General features: G+C 36.2%; 1 protein-coding gene across 7 annotated transcripts in view; it reads left to right on the forward strand.

Moving 5' to 3' along the window:
• OTUD7A (OTU deubiquitinase 7A) overlaps window positions 1–17,572 on the forward strand; it is a 138,400-nt gene that overhangs the window by 58,607 nt on the left and 62,221 nt on the right. For 4 of the 7 annotated variants that reach the window (XM_075764397.1, XM_075764396.1, XM_075764393.1 and 1 more), the window contains exon 4: window positions 7,706–7,842. The gene's annotated coding sequence lies outside the window, so the exon portion shown is untranslated. The remainder of the gene's footprint in view (window positions 1–7,705; window positions 7,843–17,572) is intronic. The other 3 variants (XM_075764395.1, XM_075764394.1, XM_075764399.1) reach the window with 1 other exon arrangement.

Here is a 17,572-nt window from a genome sequence, read left to right on the forward strand (position 1 = left end):
TATTCTGTCATGAAATGAAGAATACTGCTGGTTAGTTGACTGGTTCAGCAAACTGAAAAGCAAGAGGTTTTTCCAAAACATTTGTAAATAAGAGAAAAGCTGACTCAGATCAGTGAATATTGCACGTATTCACTGTCTGGCAAACTGACTGATTTAGTGGAAAGTGGCTGACATAAACAATAAAACCATAATTTTTCAAATAGGTTTCTGCAAAACTAAACAGGGAAATGAGAGTAACCCTGTTTCTCTGCTTCTTGCACTGTGGTTGGTCACTCCTTAAGTCACCATTTTGATCAGCTCATTTAGTTGCTTTTTTGCAGGTGATGGAAGAAAATGGTTTCAAGCAAAATGGTTTGGTTGGTTGGGGTTTTTCTAATTTTTTTTTCCCCTTTTATGTGGTCTATAGTCTTGTCTGTCTGAGCATCTGTCTTACCAAACACTGCTGATTTGTTGTTGTTGGACCAACTCCTGCATCAAATAATAGATTTTTCTCTCTTTCCATCCTTTCCCCCCAGCCATTTGTTTTTAATATAACACCTGACCGAAATCATAGATCATTGTTGAAATCATTCCTGCTCCACCTCCATATCTATTTATTTTGATCAAGCAGTAACAGTATTCTTTCTTCATTGCTTTTCTGGCTAATAAGCAGACCTGCTAGTCAGGAAGAGCAATTTTCTGCCATGCTGCTTTGAAAAATTTCTAATAAATTGACAGTGTGTATTGTCTAAAGCGATGATACATCATTTCTAAAAATAATCAGCAACGACTCCCAATCAGCTTTGCTATGCATTTAGCTTCAAATCAGCAGCACAGCAGAAGAGTTTTATCAATGTGTCTTTAAAATAAGGACAAAAAAATAAATGTGTGAAAGAAAAATGACACTTTGGATAGCTTCAAGGAACTCTTATTTTATGAATCTATCTAATTCCCAGGACTTTTTTTGTAACAAAAAGCAGAGAAAAATAAAGATATATCTGAAATCTATGTCTTGAGATATTTAAAAATACATATAAATAATTCCTTCTGCAATAGAAGGAACTGAAAGATATTTATGTGCTGAAGCTTTTGTAAGCTCTACAAAACATGTTCTAATTCCTTAGTGATGTCATAATGTTTGTTGTCTAAGGCTCAAGGAGAATACAAATTCTTTTGTATTTTCCTGTCTTTTTTCTGTCTAGTAGTCTGTGATGAGCAGTTTGTTTCAGAAGAGGTTGTTCTTCATTTAGTTTACAGGTGCTGTTTTCATATGTGAATTTGGTACATAAGTTTAAAAAAACCAAAACAACAGGCAGTTATTACTTTGGCTGGTGCCTGTAGACATTAATATTCAGTGTGGTGAAGGGTTTTATTCCCCCACCCCCAGGCTTATTTTGCAATCAATAGCAATTTCCATTTTTTTTCCCTGGCTTTCTAAATTTCCTGTTTCACACACTGATATTTAACTCCAACTGTGTCCTGCTTTTCATAGAATGTAATAATAGATGATGACGACAGTGGCAATTAGAACTAATAGTCTACTTAGAGATGTTGAATATCCATTAATCCTGTTGAAGTTGGTCAGAACTGTTCAAAAGCTCTCAAAAATCAGGCTGCACTATTTTAATATCAAACTTTGAATATCTGTTAGTTGCTAATGCTTTTTCTGTGTACAATTCTTCTGCATGTTTCCCATTTCAAACGAGACACTAGACATTTTGCTTGAAAATTAAGTGAAATTTATAGTTTGCTAAGATGTATAAGCGTAAGTCTGAAAAGGACTGCAACACAAAAAAGAAACAGATTCCAAGAAAACTGCAGAGAATTATAGTAGTACAGTACTACTTTTGCCTTTATTTTTAAAAAAGATCTGCATGTTTTGTGTTGTCATTTGGCCAAAAAATAAAAATCTTTAATAAGCCAGGACAAAGGCACAAATGACCAAGCTCGCTGTTTTGTTATTTCACTGAAGAAAATTGTTTTCACCTCTTCCTGCTGTCCCCCCAGGATATCTCTAATTGGAGTGTGAGAGGTGTCTGACAAGTTTTGAAAAATATATTTAGCATATGTCTTGTCTTTTCTAAGCATTTCTATACTGATATTTCGCAGCAGCATATAAATTAATATGTGCCTCTCATATGACCTGGACTAATACTGCTAACATCTGCAGAGGCTACCAAGCACCACTCGGATAAGTTTCTGTCAGTTTTAGAACAAATCATATTCAAATCAGGGACATGGAAGTAAACACAGATGTACTGCATGACATGGCCTGGCAGTGGGGGACTCCAGTCCCTCCTCCTGTCAAGACTGGTTCCTCAACAGCAGTTTTAGCTGACAAAAATGGCCAGAATCAGACCATCTGAAGCTTTGCCTCTACTAGAAGTTTGCTGTCGGAGATAGCATTGCAAATCCACCTTCTCTAGGTACTGATTTGTAAGTCAGCCCTGATCTGATTTTTGTCAGTTACAGTAGTCCTCCAAAGAAATTAATTTATACCATGAGGCACACTTTTTATCCAGTGCAACTGGAGCCGCTGTTGGTGACTGTTGGTCACAGAGAAATCCCTCCTCCTCTTTAAGAAACATTTTGTATATCAATAGAAGTCTTTCACGTAGGCCAAACCTGAGGCATTCAGTCTATTGCAAGGTGTTCCTTTGACATTGCTCTTCACTTGGTACAGATATCTGTTATTTCTTTCCGTAGGACTGAAAAGAGAGATCTTTTTCACTCCAGTAGGTTGTGTCTCAGCAATTTCTTCAGGACTTAATTCAGAGTTGGCACTTTTCTGCTTAGATAGTTGAAGAAAACTTGCCACATTTTTCCCTTTCCACCATGAAAAGCGATCTGTTGAGTTGGCATTGAAAATAATGTGCTTACACCTTCCTGTCCTCCCCTACCCCAGCAGAAAGTTTTAGAAATAACCCATAATTGGAAAAAGGATGGTGTTTTCCCCTAACCCTGATACTACTAACTTGCAGATTTTGAACAGAAGCAAAGATTCCAACAACTGAACATGATTTATAAGAATTGTGCTTTAATCCTGTTGTAGTGACTGTAGGAATGAGTGTCTTCAGAGTACTTAAACCAGGCTAGTAGCCATTATAATTGATTATAGTCATATTTCAGTTCTTTCTCAGTATTAAATGTGATACGCGACCTTCACTGCATGACTTTCCTATAGCTTGACACTCTGAACTGAGGAAGACTTCAAGATTCAGGTTCTGATCTGCTACATGACAAGCTGTGACTGCTCAGTCACCAACGTAGCTATTGAGTTGTTTAATGGCCGTTAATACTGCATCTGTGATACATTGTTCCATACTATTCAAATGGGAGGAGGAGTGCTTTCTCTCCAGATTTGTCTGTTGCATGGTTTTCAGTTTTCCTAATGGGTTCTTCACAGACTGTCAATTACTTATGTAGTTTAAATGAAACACAGAGTTGCTATACTTAAATTATGCATCTTCAAAATGCTGTGAAATGAATCATTCCAGATTCCATGTCTCACATCTTTATTTTCTCCTTTGTATCTCTAGTTGTTCGAAAAATCTTAGAGATTACATTAAAGTGTAATTTTTCATAGGAAAGAGAATTAAGCCTTCTATTCTTCTTAGTTTTCCAAACTAAATGCAATAACTGAGGAACTTCACATTTCACAGAAATGAGGATGGGGAGGCACAGGGAAGTTGTTTCGGTCTGTGTGAGCTCTTTCCTGCTGTAGCTTAGTTAGCTGCTGTATAAACTGACCTGATACGCTTGCTGTTGAATTCCAGCACATTATATGAATGCCTGGCAAGCTAGTAAGTTGCTATTCTTTCTACATTATGTGCATCCAAGGACTTGCTTTTTGTAAGTAATCTGAGTCCCAGAAGTTCAATTCTGCCGTTATTTTTAGGGTACTTGTAAGAGAGGGAACTTTCCTATCAGTCTGTTACTGAACCTGTGGGAGCATTTTAAGGGAAACGTGGAAAAATCACCATTGTGTGTTTTGCCTTGATTTGAGGAACAATGCAAAGTGAAAAGTAACAGACAGTCAAGCCCTGTGTTTAAAATAGGAGCTGAATTGTCTACCTCAAGGCATGGATATGCTGAAGACTCCGTTTTAAAAGACTGTACTGAACTGTTAATGTGTTGACTGTGCGCTTGACATACAATTAGGCATTTGAGTCTTTCTTTAATCTCTGTGTACAAGAAGATAAAGGATGCTTGGAGAATTGTATCAATAAAAAGCTCATAATGCTAACAGTTTTGATGTCCTTTAAGCTTCTGCCTTCATATCCCTGTCAGCTCAATCCACTGCACACGATCTCTGAGTCAAACTACCATAAGCCAAGGAGGAGAGAAATGTGTTTGATTTCTCACATGGAGGAACCACTACTACTAAGGCTAGATTTATAGCAGTTATTGCTTATAAATCTAGTAAGGCTAGAATTTTTCTAGCTAGAGGAGAAATCTTTTCCTTCATCAGTAACTTGTGACAGACTATAGACACTTAGAAAATAGATAAAGCAATAGATGTTTCTCATGCAGTGGTTACAAAGAGATTTCAAGTGATGAAGGTTCAGTACAAAAAGAAGATCTGTTTGTGCTAGCACTTCAGACAGAACTGGTCATTAAAAAGTTAGATCATCGAAGTCCAGAGGAGCTAGTCCAGAGGAGGCCATGAAGCTGATCAGAGGGCTGGAGCACCTCTCCTATGAGGACAGGCTGAGAGAGTTGGGGTCGTTCAGCCTGGAGAAAAGAAAAAGAAGGCTTCAGGGAGACCTTATAGCAGCCTTCCAGCACCTAAAGGGGCCTGCAAGAAAGCTGGAGAGGGACTGTTTACAAGGGCATGGAGTAATAGGACAAGGGGTAATGGCCTTAAACTGAAAGAGGGAAATTTAGATTAGATACTAGGAAGAAATTCTTCCCTGTGAGGGTGGTGAGGCCCTGGCACAGGTTGCCCAGAGAAGCTGTGGATTCCCCCTTCCTGGAAGTGTTCAAGGCCAAGTTGGATGGGGCTGTGGGCAACGTGGTCTAGTGGAAGGTGTCCCTGCCCACAGCAAGGGGGTTGGAACTAGATGATCTTTAAGGTCCCTTCCAACCCAAAACCATTCTATGATCTGGCCTTAGTTGATTTTGCTAAGACTTCTTACCCTTAAAAGACCTGTTTGAGATAAAGTTCTTTGTTTTGAAATATATGTGTAGCATCTTTAATCTGTGTTTCCTCATTTTCTTTGCTAACTGCACACAGAAGTTATGGCAGGGACCATATAAATGTAAAAAGATAAAATAAAAATTTGTCCCCAAAATTATAAAGGAATTGCAGCTGAGATTACACCCTGAACCTTTTGATAGCTAATGATAATTTTATTCTGTGTATTTATATCTCTCTATAATTTCTCATGGATCAAGTTGTGGTCATATGGTGGAGCATTCTTCAGTTTATTGGCCCACTATACAGGGGAATACAATAGACAGAGTAAGCAGTGTTTAAGGTTGATCTTAAACTGGGTATTTACAGCAGCTACCTGTAGCCTAGGCTTACTCTGTAGTCAGTGGGTAGAGGGAGGGGGAAGGCTCCTTCAGAACAGCTATTCATAATAACAAAATTAAGATGTGAAGTTAGCCTTACAATTCCTACCCAGATCATGATTATAATCTCCCATACACTAGTCAGGTGAAAGGCCATTTGTAAGGAAGAACTTGTATTTCACAGAATGACTGAAGAAACTATTTGCAGGGATAGCAATAACTGCTATAAATCTCACAAAGTTATCCATAAGCTGCTTCAGTTTTTGCACACTGTACTAGCAAGTTAAAGATAGTGTTAAGTGAAACAGATAAAAACTAAACTAAAAAAACCCAACACACACACACACAAAACCCAGAAAGCTAAATAAATTCTTGAAGCTGCAGTATGTGTGTGTGAGAAATGCCAAAAAGGGCTGCACTACATGCATTTCCTTGTGCCCTAACAATCATAGTATCCATGGTAATCTTTTAGATCACTTATTTATGACAACAAACTAAAAGGAATAATATTTACTGTAGTTTAAATGGTACATAGTGATTTGTTTAGGAAAAAAAGTACATACTGGAAGCACATACATTAAATCCTCTTTCATCTGAAGAAGTAGGTCGAGTGTTGGATGGAGTTTATTTTTTCTGTGCAGCTGATGCATTGAACAAAACTATTAAAATGTTTCAATTGTTGTTTGTTAATATGTTGCTGAAAAAAAGAATATATGTTGACTGCTTGAGTATTTCCAGTGCAGTGATAAAAGTTACGTCTCCTTAGAAGAAACATCATCATTTGATTTTGAAGGCTGCATAACAGTGTTTAGTTATTTCCCCATAGCTAACAGGAGTTTCATAGTGTAGATATTTCAGTTTGTTAACATGGTATAGGTGGAAATGTTGATGCCTCTTCACAGTTGATGGTTATTTCTATCCCTTGCAGTTAAAGTATCTTTGAAAGTGTTAGAGCTATTAAAAGTTACTTCTGCAAGTTGATGAGGGTTTTACAGTTGGGGTTTTTTAAGTTCTGTGAGGGTGATAAAGATGAGGGTCATAGGCAAATGTGGTTTGACTGCTGCTTATATTTCCTTCGCAACGTATGAAATTATTCTTTTTATGTTATTCTGAACTTTAAAATAACCTACTTCTGTAAGAGGATATCTGTGATGTGATACATTCATAAGTAAGTTCCAACAAAGAATTGAAAATAATTCTTTGGTCAGATGTATGATTCTTGCATGAAAATATATCAGAGAGAAGGGAAAAAAAAAAAGCTAGGAATCTTATTAAGTACTATATATTAGCTCACAAACACTTCACGTTACAGTTGACTTGTTAGACAGCTGGGATTTTTTTGCATAAGGACTGTTATCTACTGAGATTTGGTTATTTCTGAATGTATTCTAGGAATTAATGAGGAATAATATAATGTTCTGTTTTCATATCATAATTCTCACAAATTCATAAAAATTATGGACCTTGTTATATTTTTGCCTCTCAAAGCATTATCAGAAGGAATGTTTTCCATGACAAAAGGGTTTGGGCAGATATCTGATAAATCCTGATTTTGATAAGGCTGGGCTCAGTTACAAGCATATGAGTTTTGTGGATGGATTAAAAAGCCCGAACCAGTAAAACTGATTGTTTAAGTGCCTTTTAAAATAATAAGGTCAAGTATATAGTAATTGGGTTATGTATTTGCAAGCAGCAGGACTTATACTTAGGAATAGATTATATGCAAAGGGAAATGCTGTTTCTTTTCAAAATAAATAATTCTCATGACATAAAGTAGTGTTCTTTCTTCATGAGCTTGTCCCTTTTTTTATGAAAGAAAATGTCTATCCTAATTGTGTCTCCTCCTGGATAATTCTTCGCTAGTTCGTTGCCTTCGATTTTGATAGCTTATGAGAAGAAAAACTTCCAAAGGTATATTTGATGAATCTTAAGAAAGAAGAATTTTTAAGTGTGAATTTCCATTTTCACATAGGATAGCCATAAGGATATTTTTGTACATTCATAATTCATTTTTTTTCTTCGTAATTGTCTGGGTTGTGCTCATGTAATCTTCTTAATGCAAATTACTGTATATGGTAATTTATCTGCATTGAGAGTAGTATCCATTAGGCTCCTAAGGTGAAAGGTAAAGTTGATTTTTTGCTAGTTATTAGTATTCAAATAGCATAGAATAAGTACAGTGATTAATACACTACTTCTTTTTTTCCAGATTTCTCAGGGGACAAAATTTTGCTTATTCATACCTTCTACTGTGGCAAAAATGGATTATTTTCCTCACCAAAAACCAGCAGCATAACACCCATCTGACACATGCCTCAAGGAACTCTTATTTAAAGTCTGTTGTAAGTAAGTCAAATTAAAAACTTGCTTAAAGGTAGCTTTAATCAGTTTTGTATCTATTTACAGCCCAAGAATAAGCAGCCTTAACAGGAGAACTAATCTTAGCAGTGTGGCTTTTCAGCAGCAGCTGTTTGTTCTTAAATGAAAGTATAGGAGGAAGTGACTTGCTCTAAAGCAGAGGTTGAGGTTGAGCTGCTTCCTGACCACTGCAGGCCAGTGTGTCATACCTGCGTGTTCTCTTCCTCTCCCCACGCCCCCGTTAAAAGTTGACTGCAGTACAGTGCAAATCAGAAGCTATAAGGTTATGCATAAATAACATGATCGAAAAGATTATCTGCATTGTAAATGAAGACTGAGGCGCCTGTTGCTATGACAGTTAATTTTGGAATTCACACTGTAGAAATAGGGGGCTAAATAACTCAAATGGTAAGAAACAGCAAGTGGTTAAGCTGGTCTTCATTGTGCTGGTTGCTGAGCAGCATGTGTTTCATGGTGCCTATAGGCCCAAGTGTTTCATTTTTAATGCAAAGCAAACTTGAAAAAATTAATGAAACTCCATGTTTTGTATATTCAGTAATGGTTATTCAGACATCTTGCTTTTTATGTACTGCAGTAAATTTTATGCATACAGAGTATATGATACATGTTTTTGTGAGAGAAAATTGTATTAAGGTTAGAGTGTTTTTGTGAGAGAAAATTGTATTAAGGTTAGAGTTTTGGCCAGCATACCTTCTTTATTTGAAAGAAGGGTGACGTTTGGAGGAATATGTTCAATATTTGGAAACAATATCTCCTTGCAGCATCAGGAAAAATTTATAAATGAGGAAAATGAAGAGGGAGGGAAAGGAAAAAATTCTGAATGAGAAAAAATATCAAGCTTGTTCATATTGCTTCTCTAGAAATACATTCTAGTGGAAGAGATGCATGTTATTTAGTGCAACTGTGCTTTTAATAAGAGGCCTCAGATTAACATTTGAAACTCTAATTTTTATATTTCCAGTACAGTAGAATACTACCTACTTTTTTATCACTCTCGCAGTTAAAAGAATAACTGATACTTGAATTTGATTTAAAATGAACGTCTTTGACTTAGGGGAATTCCATTTTTATCAGTGGCATTACATTTACCTCTTGCACTGCTGCTCTCTGCCAGAATACAATTAACACGCTCTAAGGGCCCTTGTGAATAAAATAAGGGAAACACTGTAATTGCCTTACGTTCATTCTCTTTATCTGTTGTTTATCCTGAGAAAATACTGAGGAAAGGATGTAGAGGATCCTCACCTGGAAAGGCTGTCTCCTGCTTGTCGATTTATTTCAGTTCTGGACCCCTGTTTCTGTGCACTTCTTGTTTATCTACAACATTTTTTCCCCTCTGATAATGTAATCATTCTTGAGTAAGAACGATAGTGTTATGAAAACCCTCTGAAGCTCCATGAAAATACTGTTGTAAAAATGTTCTAGCAGAATATCTGAGCAGATGAATTAATCTTCCTGCATATGCATCTGACGTAGGACAAGTGCTGTGCTTTTTGCTAGGCTTTCATCAGTGGTGGAGTGCAAGCACAGGACCTCTCAGTTGTTAGCAGTGTTATCAGGGACTGTAGGTGTTTCAGAGCGTTTTATGGGGACTCAGGTATTTCAAGGTACTGAATGTCTCTAGCTTTCCATAATGTTTTTTCAGTGGGAGTGTACCATAGTTCTGAAATGCAGCATGATCTTTTCAATTTTTCTTTTCTACTTTCTGTTATCTTAGCCTCCAATAATAATTATAATCTCTAATTCTTAAATAAATCGCCTCAAAAGATGATTTAGTGGTGTCCCTTATCAATAGTTCTAGCTTCAAATAATTAAAATAAATAAGCAACTAGTAAATGTTTTAAATAAATAGCATTTCCAAAAACTGAAATGTAGGCTTGTTTTTAAAATACTTCCCGGTTGATCTCTGAACTTTGGCAGTACTCTTCCTAGAACTGACCTTAAAATAGTTGACCAATTCTTTTCTCTTGAATAATAGCTCTTCTTCAATGGTTCCCACAGGGGCTTAGTGTGTTAACTGAGGATTCTTCAGCACAACTTCCCTCATTCTCTATTTTTTCACTTCTGTGTCTAACGTATCAGTTCAAGGCTTGTCTACACAAGATACTGAGGAAAACTGATGTGAGTCAACTAAATGCAGGAATTTAAAGAGGGCAGCTTAAATCCCACCGTGTCTCTGTGTGCACTCTCCCATTCATAATTAAAGTGGTCTCCAGTGAATTTAGTTTAATTCAGTTCAAAGGCAAGATGAGCCAAACCAAATTAAGGCCACATTTTATTCCCAGATGAAAGTGTTTGCAAAGGAATTTAATGGACATGGACAAATCCAGTTAAATTAATTTGGGTTATTTTTTCTGAGTTCTGTTGTGTAGACAAAACCTTCGTAATAATGCCTGATTGGAGCCTTTATTTTTAGTTCTTTCCTGTTCTTCACCTTTTGTTCCTATAACTCTGATATTTTATACTTGAGAAGGTAGAGGGTCCACAGTTATACTAGTCACTAAATGTTGTCTTGTTATCTTGTGTGTTTCGAGAGTCCACGTTTTATAGTTAACCTATAAATACCCCACTTTGTCATCAGGTCTAATGCATGTTACCTTTTATTTAGGTAGTTACTGTCATTTTGGCTGCTTCAAGTAATGCCTTTTAATTCATCACTGTAACTAGATCTGTTGTCAAGATCTTATCCATCCAGCAACTTTTTAAACCATTTTTTACAGATTTTGCAGAACTGGGTGATTATTATTCAAAATAAGTTGTGACCACACGTCCCTTCTATAATGTAGTTATGCAGTGCCTCTTAATGGAGTGATTTGCCATTCCTGTGGTAGACCTCAGTCAAGTGCAGGTAATTTGAATGGAGTCAGATTAAAGGTGCTTGTATGACCTAGGAGCTGGTCTTCCTAGCTCAGTACAGAGGCTTCAAAGAGCATTTTGGTGAAGTGTATAATAGCTTAACCAGTACAGTTTGTATAGATATGTTTCCTGAATAATATTTTGTTTCTTTCATTGGAGTTCTGTGAGCAGTACAGGCTTAGTCATACAAAACAGATTGCAAAATTTAGGTCTACTTCAGCTGTGATAAAAGTGTATAATATACATTTAGTTCTATGTGAGATGTTCTTCTGACTATGATGTTAAAAACTGCCTTTCATCTTTATATTCTTGGCGGCTAAAACTGGAAGCTATTTGAAGATAAGTGCAAAGCAGGCGAAGTAATCTCTAATCTGATTTGAATGAGATGAATACAAAGTGTAAAAGTAAAATACTTGAGATACGCTGTCTTTTAATTGGCCTTTAAAATTCTGTGTTACAGGAGTCTGTGTTGCAGGAGCATAAATATCTGCTCTTCAATTATTAAGTCTGCTATGATCTGAGAGATCTGTTCTGAGAGTGTTTAAGCAGCTTTATGCATTCTGTGAAAAGCTGCCTTGTGTCCAGTGATTTACGGTCAAATTTGAATTTCTGGTGGCCTGGGGTATCCTGCTGGTAGGCAGCATTAGCGCCATGCAAGTTAGAGCAATACTAGAGAGATTTTCTAGAAGTTGAAGGCCTGGAATCTCTGGGAACAGTGAAATCACTGCAGAGGGAAGCTAGGATGGTCCTGAGTGAACAAAAGGTGCAGAATATTTCTTTGTAACCACTTTTGTTGTTTGTCACTTGATCACCTGAGAGCTACTTTTATTAGGAAGCAGAGCTAGCTTCTATTTGAATGTGTTTATTGAGACACTGCGTCTTTCCAACTAAAGTCATCATGTCTAGGAAAAAAAATTGTCTTGAGAACTTAATTTTCTGGAAATACTTGATGTCAGAATTTCTGTCCAGTTGTTTGTATTTATGGTCTTGTGCAGTCTTGACAAATTAAGGTCAACATTTAAATAAGGAAATAATCCCCAAGTCCTGCATCTCTCAGTATTTCAGGTGTGATTCAGGTACCTAAATACGCACCCGATAAGTGTTATAGGTAGAAATACGTGATTCAGGTACCTTCCTTACACAAAGACGTGTATTGCCATTTTGAAAGCTCTGTATTATCTGGGATAGCTACATGGGAGTAGCAAATATGACACAGACCCATACACTTCTGAGCAGCAGCTGAAACCCAGAAGATACTATGGGATACCTAGAGTAGCACCAGCTACATACCTTTGTGTGCCTGAATTGATTTCTGCATGGTTTATCAGACTGTGCAGTCTCTGCTTTCTCCTTTTTGACCTAACTTTTCTCTGAACCCCATGTGTTTGTTTTCCTCCTTCCAATTACTGGATCATGGTAAATAAATAAAACTGAATTACAAATCTGTATACCTTTCTTCATATTGCTAGAGATGCTGTTGAGCAATTTGCCAGATAATTTCTCCTTTTAAATTTTGAGCATTACACAATGTCATACGCAGCTGTCATCAGTCAGGCTGGACTTTTAAAAGACTTCATACTGTGTAGCTTCTGCTTTGGAATTTCTCTGAAATTGAGTTCTTCCTCCTGGTTATTTTTTTGTTGATTTAAAAAAAATATAAAATCATGCTTCCAGGATGAAGTACTATAGCCATACTAATCCTTGTTAAAAACCAACAAATAAACAAACAAAAAAACCCAGAAGAAAATCGTATGCAAATGAATTTATGAAGGGGCATACAGATGTGTTCATGCATTGGTATTTAAACAAATATAGATGTTAAGCTGCCAGAGTTTAAACCTTCAGGATTACAGAAACAAGCAAAGAACAATGAAACAATTGTCAAATGTGAGACTAATTCAAAATAATTAAAATTTTCAGAAACATTTGGAGATTTTCAAATAAATTAGAGTGAGCATTTCAGTAAAGAGATTATTCAGGTAGCTTCTGTTTAACTCATAACAGTGTCCTGAATAGAATTATTTCCTTTTCATTCTGAAAATTTGAAGTATACTTTTATAATTATTCTTAACTATCCATTAGTAATTGTTCGTATAATTATGCAAACTTTGGGCAAGGAGTTGCCTGTGGCTTTTGGAGGAGAAGTTTATAGATTGAAAACAAATAGGACAAGAATGTACTTCATAACCGCATCTGCATTGTGCAAATGCAGAGAGGTTGTGTGCTTTGTAATCTGTAATGCCCTTTATTTCTGTAAACCAACAAACTGTATTAAAAAGCAACATTTTAGTCCATTTATGATTTAAACTTACAAGCTGTATAATTTTCACACACACACACAAATCAAAATTAAAAAAGTACCACAACCCAACAAAGGGTTGACTTGTGTAACAAGCAGGGGTTCAGTCTGAAATGCCCACAACTTAAATATACGTTCAGACACAGCTACTGGCATTAGCAGCTAGGTAGGTATGTAAAGCCAAACCTAGACTGTCAGTGATAGAGAACCATCATGATGATGTAGCAGGAGAATAGTAGTCTTGCTGAAACGTGCTATATTAAAAAGTTGAGAGGTATCTGCAGCAGACAATTTCAGTGTTAAGGCAGTGTTATCTTCCATACTTCTGCATCTCCTTCACCAGTGCATGATCCCAAGTGGCATTTTCTGGCTGATTGGGATCAGCAGTTAGAGGTGAAACGCGGAAGGCCAGGATTTGTATGTGTACATCATTTTGCAAGTTTGTCAAGCCTAAATATGTTCTAATGCTTCAAAAGAAGATAAGGTGACAAAACAGCTCTGATTATTCATACCAAAAAAATCAACTGTGTTGGATGGTACCAGCGAGATTTCATCCTAGTGCGAAATAAATAACAAGCCAGATATTAGTGTGTTGGAACGTGCCTGTGCAGTTTATTGAGGTGCTAATTTAAGACTGCAGACTGTTCTTTTGGGGGGTTGTTTGGTTTATATTTGCATTTATGTATGGGGCATTGATATTACTAGTAGACTTGCCTTCTGCCACCTCACTAATCAAAATAAAATATCCTTCTTACCTTCAACTGTCATTCTCTGAGCATAGTCTAAGATGGAAAAGAAGAATTGATTTAGACTATTCCTTGTGAATCCGAGAGGAAGAAGTACATTTCAGACCAGTGAGCAAATTTTACAGTTAGTGAAAAATACCCTATCTCCACTTTCTTAAATGGCCATGCTGTGGTCGGTCAGCAGAACACTTCTTCCCCCAGCTGTCCCCCTGTCATGTAAGAGGGCTTTTGTTTTGTGAATCAAAATTGTCGAAAAGGATCTAAAAACCAAGGAGAGTGCTAAGTACTAAGGGAAACCAAGGAAAAATGATCATGTCAAAAGCTGTATTGCTCCTACAAGTAAAAGGCTACACCTGTCTTTGAATAGTTGGTGTTATAGCCCAAGTTGCAAACAGCAGTTTAGCTGGGCCCCAACTGTAGGTTCCAGGTAGAAATATGGACTGAATGGCAGTGATGCAGGCTGTGGCAGAACAGATCTAATTTAATTACTAGAGGGAAATAAAAACAAAAGAAAAAATCTTTAATTTTCGGATAGGATATTTGGAACTTGTAAAATTTGTGGAGAAATGCTAAGGCAGGTGATTCAAATCAATAGCAATTGGTCCACCACACTGCCTGGGGCACCAAAGCAGCAGAGTCTTTTTATCTCTGATTTGGGTAGGATTTCGGCATGTGCTTAAAACTAAGCACATGGTTCTGTGGGTTTTTGAACTGCTGCTACAATGATTTGTATAGAAGTGCTTTAGATGAATGTTACTCAATAGACACTTATAGTTTACACCATACTGTTAAAATTTTGTAGAACATCAATGAAATGTACTCGTTGCCCATACTTTGCTTAGCTCTTCGGGAATTCTTCCTTTTTTCTTCAGTGTTTGGTATCATGAACCAGTATTTCTGTTAGAATTTGGAGTCTAATATTTTAACGGTTATTCTTATCCCTGTAAAAAGTATTAATTTTTCCTTTCCTGCCAAAAATTAATAGCAATCTAGTTGACAGGGAACAAAACGACGTATGTTCTGGAAAGTAACATTGACTTGCCATTAAGCTCCTTTGAAAGGTAGAAAATTGTGGATGTAGAAAATAACATCACCTTTATGAGCTGTTAACACTTCAACGTGTATACGTTTGCCATGCTTGGTCCACATCAAAAAAACCCTAAATGTGGTTACATTTTTAACAACATGGTCATATACTAGTATTTTTTGTTTTTTTTAAATAATAATAAAACTATTTATCAGATGTATAATTATCATCAGCTTAGTAAAGATGTGTGAATTCCTATAGCTAGTACTTACATGTTTTACCGACAGAGTGCAAGTTTAGAAAACCAGAAACTAGGGAGGAAAATACTTTTTTCCAAAGAGACAATTTATTCTTATGCCAATTCTTCATGTGTATAATCACTATGACCTTTGAAAAGGGGTTATAAAATACTGCTGTGATTTTAAGGTGTTGTTTTTCACCAATGTAAATTACTCTATAAACTCATTTTTAGAAACAATCTAATTTTTAAACTTCTGATATTTTCTTTGCATCTGTATCTAAACTCCATCTATATGTATATGTCTTATTATAGAGGTAAGCAAATTCCTCCATGTGTGTAAATTGCTTATAAAATTTTTCAAGTGGAAATTATAGAAAGGGAAAAGGTTCGATATAGATTTTTTTTCACATAGAAATTGTTTTAATGTTGCAATGAGGACAATCTTATTCAATTGCCCAGTGAGAATAACCCCTGAAAGGGGGTCTAAGCTTATTTGGTAGTGTTAAAAAGCAGGCCACAGGATTGCAACAAAACTGCCCAGTTTTTTGAGTCTGGTTTCCTATCACTGCAGGATGTTATCATGTACTTTACATGTACTTAGGTAGGTCTATTTTTAAAAAAGAATTCAGTATTTTTTCCCCAGCTTCTAAGTAAAGATTGCTCCCAGTACTTCTGTCACTGGGAGCCATCTCTTTATTTCCAGACTATATTTACTTGTAACGTGGTGTATTTATGAAGAGCAGTCTCAATCCAGTTCTCAACCTTGTTTCATTGGTTCTGCAATTCAGGCTCTTTTAGTGACTTGCCCTAAGATAAAACACTTAACTTCTGATGATCTGTAGCCTTTCATTTTACCTGTTTCAGTCTGAGGTAATCTCTCTGAAACATAAGTTGTTGAACTTGGTCCCAGTATTCCAGAAGCAGCTTTGCCAACATCTATCTTTTGTTTTTACTTTCTAGTTCCTCTTCAAATACTGCAAAACAAACATGTTTGTATGAGTAATTGTTTCTGATTTTTCCAACTATATCTTGGATACAGACTTGACTATATCTGTCCAGAAATAAAAGTAGATGTATCTAAACATAGAGATAAAAGCCCCAGCTTGTGTCGTCATTGGTGCAAAACCATTAGAAATTCAATGCAATTCCTTTCTGTATTTCAGATTGGTCCTGTATCTTAATATATAATCACCTTTTACCTGTGCACCAAATGCTCTGAACAATTAGCTACTCTCACATATACATGGTATTCCTACCAGGCAATCTGAAAAGCTGAGTGCCTATATTAACTACCAGTTCCCTTAAAGCTGATGTTCCCTTCCTAAACAAATCTTCTCTAATAGACTTGATTGTTTAATTACAGTTTTTATGTTGTATATGAACACTTGGCAAAATGTTATCTAATGAAGAGTGTAGCAACTTCAGAAATGTAATAATCAAATAAAAATTCTTTGGCTTACTAAAAAATTAAAGTCTGTGAAGCCATAAGTAAATACATTTTGCATGCAGAAAAGAATGAGAAATGGCACAGCCTGAGCTCAAAAAATTTAAATGTTTCACTAGGAAGAAATGGTCTTATTTGGTACATTGGTTCAATTTCATGATAGATTGTAGAATTATGACATTCTCCATCAAATATGACATGTCAGAATTACTTTGAAAGTCTGGAGCTGTGCACAAACAGGATCTTTCTGCCTTCACAACCAAAAATGCAAGCAGCATGAACATTCAACACAACAGCGGACTGCACTGAGCCTGTATGTTGCCAAACCAGCTGAGAGGAATCAGTAATGTTAATGGACATTTAGCCTTGTCACACTGCAGGGAAATTAAAAAAAGTCAGGGGGAAACTGGTTTAATGCAATTAGTGAATGTCTTTCCACTGGCTTCCTCAGGCACTGAGACTGGCCATGTTATTGATGGTGCTTATTTCATCCTTTCTTTGAGAATTATGAAAGATGTAAGTTACAGTTTAATCCTTATCTTCCTGAGGGTTTTTCCATTGTGCAGTGTTTGTGCACTGTTTTCTTCCTGTTCCTCACTTCTGTTTTATCAGCTGTTTGTATTCTGGAGGCATGGGATTTGTTTTAACATACTTACTTTTGCTTCATTAGTTAGCCCTATGCATCTCTTTCTGCTAATTTGGAGAAAAATATCTTCATATTGTTTAACTGGGTAAAGCTATTTGTGAACAAGTCAAATTTGGATTCAGATGAAGAATGTTTACTTCCAAGTATGGCTCAGTTTTGAGAGAGAGGTACTTAAAGGAGTAGAAAAATCAAATATAACTGAGATGGTATTAAATTGATTTCAGATTATATTAACCCCTCTTAACATTTAGAAGCAATCAGTATCTCTTCTTTAAATACTTTTAAAATGTTTTTTCTTACAAAATACAACAAATTATCCCCTTTTGCGGCCTCTTGTATTTGTGTTATATAAATAAGAAATTATTTAAGGAAGAAATTTGGCTAGAAAGTGAGTGAATACCAAGGTCTTTTTTGTGCTTTGATGGTCAAGATGTTTGC

Source organism: Balearica regulorum, chromosome 12 (genome assembly GCF_011004875.1).
Source record: "Balearica regulorum gibbericeps isolate bBalReg1 chromosome 12, bBalReg1.pri, whole genome shotgun sequence".
Classification (NCBI taxonomy): Eukaryota; Metazoa; Chordata; class Aves; order Gruiformes; family Gruidae; genus Balearica; species Balearica regulorum.